Source organism: Sceloporus undulatus, chromosome 3 (genome assembly GCF_019175285.1).
Source record: "Sceloporus undulatus isolate JIND9_A2432 ecotype Alabama chromosome 3, SceUnd_v1.1, whole genome shotgun sequence".
In the NCBI taxonomy this organism is placed as follows: domain Eukaryota; kingdom Metazoa; phylum Chordata; class Lepidosauria; order Squamata; family Phrynosomatidae; genus Sceloporus; species Sceloporus undulatus.
This window is the reverse complement of record NC_056524.1, coordinates 156,377,594-156,387,187: the sequence shown is the minus strand read 5'-3', so window position 1 is coordinate 156,387,187 and position 9,594 is coordinate 156,377,594. Positions and strand designations below refer to the sequence as shown.

The 9,594-nt window shown below is 39.6% G+C and overlaps 1 long non-coding RNA gene across 1 annotated transcript; it reads right to left on the bottom strand.

The window, feature by feature from the left end:
- Positions 1 to 1,569: 1,569 nt before the first annotated feature.
- LOC121926972 lies at positions 1,570 to 5,960 on the bottom strand. The gene is made up of 3 exons (XR_006103115.1): positions 5,809 to 5,960; positions 4,341 to 4,427; positions 1,570 to 2,789 (listed from the first exon to the last, which is right to left on the bottom strand). It is a non-coding gene; the product is annotated as an uncharacterized LOC121926972 (long non-coding RNA).
- Positions 5,961 to 9,594: the final 3,634 nt, after the last annotated feature.

The following is a 9,594-nucleotide window of genomic DNA, read 5'->3' as shown; positions in this document are numbered from 1 at the left end:
GCGTTTATCACACGAAGGAGATCGGGAGTTTATCTCATGAATATCCCAGAGAAATTGCATAATTACGTGCAACGATTTTACACGACATCACACAAAACCTGCCATTAAAGTGGTCACAAAGAAGCATTAGCACACATCTTTTTGCTTTTGAAATTTAAGCAACAATGCATTTTTGATATCACTTAATTTGCGCAATTGCGTGCGATAATCATTCATGCAATTACTTGCCATTTTCACTTTATTTGCAAGATGCTTTAAATGCGCTTTAATCTCTCTTTAATGCCGAAATTATTCCCAGTCTGATAAACTCCTAGGACAAAACCTGAGACCTCATAATGTCTCCTGATGATGTCATTAAGATGGATGTAATAAGTACTACCCACAGTTGCTCACAGCTTATATTCAACCACAAACACAGAGAAAGAGAAAGGATGATGGAGAAGGAGACTGGAAGAATTTGTTTTCCTCTTTGGAAGTTAAGACAGAGGCCTTACATAAGGGCTGTTCCCAGATCAAGGTGAGTCATGTTGGCTAGTTGATCCTGAGAGTTCTAATATACCGAAATGGCATGGGGCCAGATATAGCCCAGAAATCCAGCATATCCCATAGGCTAGGAGTGTGGGGAGATGCAATTCAACATGTGGAGTGGTCCACTTTGCCCACTCCAAATTTATATTTACATACAATCTACATAGTGGGAATCCTTTGCCTCCCTCCTACCCCCCTTTTTACTGCATCATAAAGCAATTACTGCATGGCTCAGTGGCTGTGCTGGATGAGGACTCTGGGAGATGAAGTCCATTAAAAAAAACTCTACTATAACTCCCATCAAAGTAGTTGATTGGGATGGGCATAGTGCACCACTCCAGATGTTGGACGGCAGCTCCCAATATTCCTGGTTTATGGACAATGGTGGATGTGGCTTTTGAGAGATGCGGTCAATCAGCATCTGGAAAACTTCATCATGATTCATTTCCAACCTTTTTAAATATAGATGTACTTAGCATGAGCCATTTGATCTTCTTAAACTACCTACTAGTTGTTAGAGAGAAAGGCCATCTTTACATGTAAGCCAAAACCAGTCTTCCCCTCAGCCAGCAGCAGGGTCATCATCGTCGTTGTCACCATCATCACAAGGCAACATAAAAAAACCAGTTAGTGTGTACCTCCTGATTAGACCCTGTCTGAATAGTTATTTATGTGAAGTACATGCAGGGGTAGTTGTGTTGGCCATTTAACAAATGCAAACAAAAATCCATCAGTGATAACTTTATTGGTCAACCGAAATGCACAATATACTTGTTGCAAGCTTTTGAAGCTCCATGGGCTTCTTCATCAGGTAAAATGTTACAAACCAAACAGGAGAAAGGAAAAACAACAACAACAACAACAATTGGACATGTTAGATGCCTGCATGTTGTTTCAGTCCTAAGGAAAGATGGTATACTGGGGAGGATATATTTTGTACAGGCAGGCTCCTCCTCCTTTTGGCCATGTGGCAATAGGGAGATTTTCAAAGTCCAGGAAATTAAAAGTCCATTTGCATCTGAACAGGGACCTCTCTTTTGCAATCCAAAATGTCTCCATTCCAGTGAGGTCACTCTTTGGAGGCAGATAACAATGGATTCCTCAAGAAGCCCCCATGGTTTTGCATCAGGAACATTTTTGTGGTGTAAAACATGCAAGTTCAGTACAAATTTAAGAAGAAAAAAGTTTTAGCTTGGTTGGAGGTCCCAATCCACAGGCCACTCTTTATGGTTCCCCTGTTGCAGCGACAATGTGGTATCTCACAATACAGAAAACATGTAGGGGTAGCTGTGTTGGCCCTTTAACAAATGTCTTGTCCCTTCACTTCATTTGCAAATGATGCAAAATTAAAATGCTCAAACCTTGGTCAAGAAGCTGCCAAGTTTCACAGCTCATTAGACTTTATTGGGGCATCAAGAAACCAATATCTTCTATGTTTAATGAACAGTGAGGAGACTTTGTCACATCCCTACTCTGGAGGGCCATTCCTACTACACAGTCATAATGCTAATATTCTGCTTTAACAGCCATGGTTCAGTTCTATGGAATCTTGGAGTTTACAGTTTATTGAGATACCAGAGGAGTTCTCTGACTGAGAATTCTAAAGGCTCTCCTTAAATCCCCAAGGTTCAGTAAGAGTGAACCAAAGCACTTAAAGTACAATAACAGCACTACAATTCTGTAGTGCGAATAGGACTAGGCGTAGGACAAAAATTAAATAGATTTGTTCAAGAGTTCACGCTTTTTACAACCATTTAAATGAAAGCAAAAAGAACACTGAAAAAGCTCCTTCTGCTCATCTTTTCTGTAGGCCTTGTACATTACTTTGATTGTGGAGAGGAGAAGGAAATGCATATCCATTCCCATCCAGTAAACTGGTATACTAGCTTAGTGTATTTCTAACCCAACAACAATGTCCAACGAGACCTCACATAAACACCTCTGAGAAGGCAGTCACATGCATGTAGCTAACTCATTAAAAGCAATATTCTCAAGTTCAAAGCATTTCAAATATAATTAAGATGCATTGCTATAATGAAGGTGCTTATAATAAGCTGTGATGTCGCTGGGAGCATGGAATTAAATCCTTCTATCATGGAAAGAAAAGAAAGGATGTATAGCAAACGCTAGAGAAATCAAGGCAATTAATTAATTAAAAACAGCTTACAAGACAATTATGCCAGGGGGAACTCTTCCTTATGCTGAAATAATCTTTAGCAACTTGTGCTTCTCAGAGGAGAGGTAGACAGGAAAAGACCCACCTGGAAAAATAAGAAGGGGGAATTTAAAATGGGATGAACAAGTAATTAACAGATATAGAGTTTGCCTTTATCAATGACCTTCCTGTTATTGTTGTTTTGCTTTTTTTATATACAATATGAAATCGCTGTTATCACCATGAGCATATATTGTAAAAGGCAAGGCTTGAAGATAGGTTTTGGAGATAGAATCTAATTTTAATGAAAATGTTAACAACTATGCCTTCAAATCACAGAAATACTAGACAGTTTACAAAATAACTCTTTTAATTAGAAGCCATTACTGCCTCTGCTTTAACAAAAATTGAGACAATGGAAGGAATTATATATGGCATAGGTTGGTAGAAAGGCATCTATTATAGCATCTAATCTATAGTGCCAAAAATATACTAGCCATTTCAACCTGTTCTAATAGGACTAACAGATGCCTTTCTATTGCAATGCAAATATCATTCTTAATTGTATTATGCAAAAGGATTTTGTAGCACGCAACTAACTGTGTGAAAGAAATTGTAGCAAGAGTTTTCATAGACTTGGTCTGCTTTGGGAGATGCAGCAAAAGCTTATACTACAATTTCTTTCCCACTGTTAGCCTTAAAGGTGCTACAAGATTCCTTTGCATAGTGACTAACAGGGCAATGGAGATTATCAGATGGGGGACAGGATCAAAACCTGTGCTTATCCCATCTGTAATGGCGATCATGTGAAATACTTTCATTCTTGATTCACTGATCCTGTCATAAACCTGTCAGTGAAGTGGAACTGAATTACCGGGTTCTTCTGTGAATGCAAAATGAAGGGCAAGGATGGGACAATTCCACTTCACTGATGGGACAATGACAGGATCAGCGTGACAGCATATGAAAATATTTTGCATGATCGCTGCCATTTGCACCTCCTGGACAGAACAATATCCGGATCAGCACTACTTCTAAAAGTCCTTTCCACGATTGTGCTGGAAGGGTGGGAAAAGGACTAGACAATGACATCCCTTCCCCCAAATGCTACTCTCCTACGCCTCTGCAGTCTTAATTTTATACAAGATGATAACTCAACTAAGCAATTTCAAATATTAGTGTTTCTGTTAATGAATTAATGCCTCAATTTCTAATGCTTATCAATATCAAATCAATTTTCAAACATAATGTTCAAATTTTTGATTATGCTCAGACAAAACTGACAAGGTAGAGCAGTTCCTAAATGTGTGACACAGCTGTAGCAGGCAAAATGGAACCAGGCAAAGGGTAGAAAACCTACCTAAACATGCACACATGGTGGGTGGGGAGAGCCCCCACCAAAAATACAATGTTCAATATTAGAAATTTCCAAATACTTTCAATAGAATTGCATAATATCCTATCCATGTGAGTCACATGAATGTGAATCAGATGGAAATGTCTGAATCCAGAACTTAGAAGAAAGCCATCATAGGATACCCAGGGCAGTGGCACAACTAACTCAAGAGAGGACCCAGGAAAAGTTCACTTATATATGGAAAAACACATTGATGTGGGATGAGCAGTCACTTCAGTCTGAGGTCTAATTCCCACTTACCTTATAGTCCGGTTCCAGATCTGAATTCTTTATTTGGCCCTGGTCCAGGTATGGTTCCCACTATGTTTGCATCGGGTTCCATCACAGCTGAGGAGGTTGCAGAGAAGGAGAGTCACACAGAAGCCAGAGATGCTGGGAAGGAGGTTGCATGGGAAGGAGGCCAAGGAGACAGACTGGCCAGTAGATACGGAGGAACAAGAAACACTTTTAGAGGTCAATAGGCCAGGGCCATTGCAGCTCTCCCCACCCCCATCACAGGGAATGGAATGGAATCTGCCTCCCTGGTTCCCACTTGTGCCAGGGGCAGATACAAATCTGCCTGTTTCCCACTTGGGCTGATTTGATCTATTTCTAAATGAATCAATTCAGTCCAAAAACAACCCATTTTACCAGCGTCTTTTTGACACAGGTTAAATGGTCAAAAAACATGGGCCCCCTTTGCTTCAGTGATTTGAATTAAGTGGGAACCAAGGTGGTTTAAACCGGATCATTTCGAATCACAATCCGGTTTAAACCATAGTGGGAACAAGGCTGAGAACAATATGTTGGGACCGGTCTTGGTTTGAGCTATTTCCTGTGCGTACTTAAAGCTGTGACCCTAAACACATTGAGAATAAATCTGATCAAACTCAAAAAAAGTTATTTCTGTATAAACAAGTTATAGGACTGTGCTGTTAAAACAGCCTGCTTCAAATGGTTTCCATAGCAGCATAGTATAATATGTATGAAGAGAGAGAGAATGCCACAAGTCAATGACTTAAAGGAGCAGTGAGCAGTTTCCAGGTACCTGGGGAGTACATGTCCCTCAAAGCCTTGGAGGGCTGCCCTTGCCTCTCTGACTACCTACAAGCTCTCAACACCTCTCTTCTATCCATTTTCAAGGGGCCTTTGTGTAGCCAAATCAACCTATGGAAGATATGACCATTTTACACCATTCCAACCCCGCACTTGATTTAGATCCATAAGGTCTCTTTTTATGTTCCTACAAAATGACTAGGGAGGTTACCTTTCCTTTTGGGAAAAACTCACACATGATCCATCCCCAAAACAATCTGGGACAGGAATGGGGCAAAATCATCAAATGCCATCCTAGAGCATATGATGGTTCACTTGGAACAAAAAGGGGTATGTGTGTTAGAGCAGGCAGCCTTTGGGAATCATGGTATTTCCCTAGGGAGGTTGCATGCACAGATCTACCCTAACGTAGGACTTTATCACATAGGGAAATTAAATTTAAAGTCAAATTTATATTTAAAAGCAGGTGTTATCACACTCAGCCAGGGCCGGGTGAGTGCAACCTATCTGCAGTTTGGACCCCAGCCAAGCCAGATCCACACATTAGTCAAGCGGTATATTGCTAAGGGAATGGCTTACCCAAGGCATGCCCAGTCCAGGAGAAAATCCTTTGCATTTTCAAATATATAATAACTCCATATGGACAACCATAACACACGCACCCAGCACTTACCTTTGTGACTGTTGGAGAATGTCCACAGCCTCTCTGTTCCAAGTCATTGTTATTCCACAGCAGTTAACAGCACAGTTCTACAAGTCTGCTCAGAAGTAAGTACCATTCCATTCAATGGTGATTCTTCATAGGTAAGTACATATAAGATTGAAATGTAGTTCACATATTATGTTTGTTCACAGGTGCTCAAATCCAAGAAAAGCTAAGGCTGCTCATGCAGACAAGAAATTTAACTTTGCCTTCTACTGCTCTTTTACATTTTTTTGAAGGTGTTCAGGTGAATATAACCATTCAGTAGCATCACCATCCAATAATTTGTAGCAATTAGATTTTAAGCAACTAAAAAGGTGCGTATTTATGATACTTTTGTGAAATAAGAAAATTAAGTGTTACGTCGAAGGCTTTCATGGCCAGCATCCATAGTTTGTTGTGGGTTTTTTGGGCTATGTGGCCATGTTCTAGCAGAGTTTCTTCCTGACGTTTCGCCAGCATCTGTGGCTGGCATCTTTGCCTCCAGGCAAAGCATTCTCTGAAGATGCCAGCCACAGATGCTGGTGAAACATCAGAAAGAAATTCTGCTAGAACATGGCCACATAGCCCGAAAAACCCACAAAAAACTATTAAGTGTTACCTTAAAATTTTAATTGCTTTGTCAGAATTGGTGCTAAAAACATAATTGCTTGTGAAAGTACTTTTCCAACTATGCTTTTCTAGTACCAACAGTAGGTTTAGTAGGAAGAGGCAATTAGAATTCCCAAACAAAGAGCTATAGTGTCACCCCAAACTTCTTTCTCTCCTTCTTCTACCCTCTAACTTTAATAGAATTCTTGTTTTTTCCAGTGATCCATGCCTTCTCATTGCATGGCCAAAGTATATCAACCTCAATTTAATCATCTTGCCTTCTAAGGAGATCTCTGACTTGATCTGTTCCAAGACCCATCCATTTGTCTTTTTCACTGTCCATGGAATCCTGAGCACTCTTCTTCAGCACCGCATCTCAAATGAGTTGATTTTCCTTGTGTCTGCTCCCTTTAATAAAATAATAATAATAAAAATTTTATTTGTATTTTCCCACTTCTCCCAGATGGATCAAATCAGGATTACAGTCGAGCAACAACAAGAGTATACAAGAATAAAACTTATAATATTTATCATTAAAAACAGTTTAAAAACAATACATCATCCTAAATAGAAGAGTGGGGTGAAATCATTACAAGAGATTGGGTGAGTAGGCTTGCCAGAAGAGATCCGTCTTAACTGCTCTCTTGAAAGCCTCTCTTCCGGAAGGTTATTCCATACTTTAGGAGCCACTGAAGTAAAAGTTCTTTGGGAGGTTGAAACCAATCTAGCTGGATTCACCTTCAACAAATTTTTCTTGGATGTTCTAAAAGTGCGGGGAAGACTATATAGGAAGAGGTGTTCCTTTAAGTAACTCAGGCCTGAGCCATATAGGGCTTTATAGGTAATAACCAACACCTTGTATTGTGCTCAGAAGCTGATGGGTAGCCAATGAAGATCTTTCAGAATAGGCGTTATATGGTCAAATTTCGAAGAACCAGTGACCAATTTGGCTGCCGCATTTTGTACCAATTGAAGCTTCCGAACTTGGTACAAGGGTAGCCCCATGTAGAGCGCATTACAGAAATCAAGATGAGAGATTACCAGTGCATGTACCACTGCTTCAAGGTCCCCTCGGTCCAGGTAGGGACACAGCTGGCATATTAACCAGAGTTGGTATCAAGCACTCCTGGCTGTCTCATCTACTCGACTGTCCAGCTCTCGCATCCGTACATGAAGATGGAGAATACAATGGCTTGGACAATTCAAAGCATTTGTGGTCTGTTGTATATCTTTACTCTTGAGGAGCTTTTCTAGTTCTTTCGTAGCTGTCCTTCCCATTCCTGATCTTCTTTTTTCTTGACTGTAGTCAACATATTGGCAAAAATTTGATTCTAGATATGGGAATTCTTTAACTATTTAAATTTCCTCATTGTCTAAATTGAATTATGTATCTCTTCTGTGGTCATATGTTTCATTTTCTTTATGTTCAGCATTAATCTTGCCTTTGCACTTCCATCTTTGACCTTCCTTGGTAACCATTCCAAGTCTATGATGTGTTCTGCTATTTTATGGTATCATCCACATACCTTAGGTTGTTGATGTTCCTTCCTCCTATCTTAACTCAGAATATACACAACTATAATCGACCCTTTTTTATTACTTCCTGTTGTTTTATCTGATTCTCTTGTTAATATCACTGTATACATGCATTTGGGGGATTGGGGAAGAGACTGACATTCTACAAGTAACTACAAGTAACCATGATGACAGCAAATCTGTCTTTAGCAGAACTATGTTCATTACCCTTCTTATGCATCCCGTTCCCTTTGTGATGGAGTAAAATTCCAGATAAGGCTTTTATTACATCATCACACAGTCATATTTCCTTAATTCTATAGGGACTTCACTTGATTTCATGTTTCACTCTTAATTCTACCCATTTTGCCACCACTTCCTCCATATTATTTTTAAAGGGCAAAATTCATTAAGGATAAGGCAGAATAGCTGGTGCAGTGCCTTTCAACAAATCATCTAAGCGCAGAAAACCCCTAAGTGAAGAAAAAAATGTTTTGAAATCTTTGGAGGCATACCAAACAAATGAAAGGACATTTGTTTGGACAAATTAGTTATTCCACATGCAGTAGCTAAAGTCAACTGAGGCCTAAAACAGATGGGCCAAAGGACATGATTTAGATGATGCACACCCCAATGCAGAGGGAAACTGTGCGTGTTCTACATCTTCACAAAAGAACCAGGCCAAAAAGGAGTGGTTAAAACCCATGGTTCAGGACCATAGTGGTGGCCCAGATTTGGGCTGGGCATGTGTGGTCAACCCAGCCCTGGCATGATTCGTGCTGGCATGGCTCCATAGAAGTCTTTTTGACCCATCTGTTTCAAGCCAGAGAAAGTCTTTGGTTAAAGTCTCAAACTTGTCATACTTATTATATAGATTTGGGGAAGCCCCCATTTTCTCAGTTCATCTTGTACATCTAAAATCTCCCTTCCCACCGCCCATGACCAAAGGCAGAAGCTTTACAGAGTCTCCATTGTCACATAAAAAAGTTACAAGGGGGCACTGGAGCATCTTTGAGACTAACTGAGAAACAAAAATTTCTAGCATAAGCTTTCCTGAACTACAGACAACTTCATCAAATGCATGAGATTGGAATCCACAAATATAAGTCAGAAACTTATTTTCACAATTTACCCCAGAAGTGCAATAAGTTTTCTTTGTAGATCTCTATGCTTAAGCAGAGAAACATTCATTTGACTACTTGTACAGTAACGTAATAGTAGCATGAACAGGAAAGGGAAATCATACGGCTGTGAAAACAAAGAGGAAAGAAATATACGTTTCCCACCTCAGTATTAAACATGGCTGAGGATGGTGATGAAATGAATTGGTAGAACAATGGCTGATAAAAGGATATTTATTTAAATTTTCCACAAATTAATGGGACAAGTTTATGATTTTTTTAAAAATTAATCATAGTTTTTCACCAGCTGTAACAGACACATTGCATTTGGCGACATGTATGAGTGATGGGGACTTTCATAGTTTTGGCTTGCAAGCTGTGAGTAATCTGGTTTTAATGTACCCAGATAGGTAGCCTGAGATTGAAATTTCAAGCTTTTTAGAAATGCTAGCATCATAGAGTGGTAGCTGCAAAGAATATACTAGAACAATCACAACAGGCTTGGAATTTACCTCCAAGAGAAGATGAA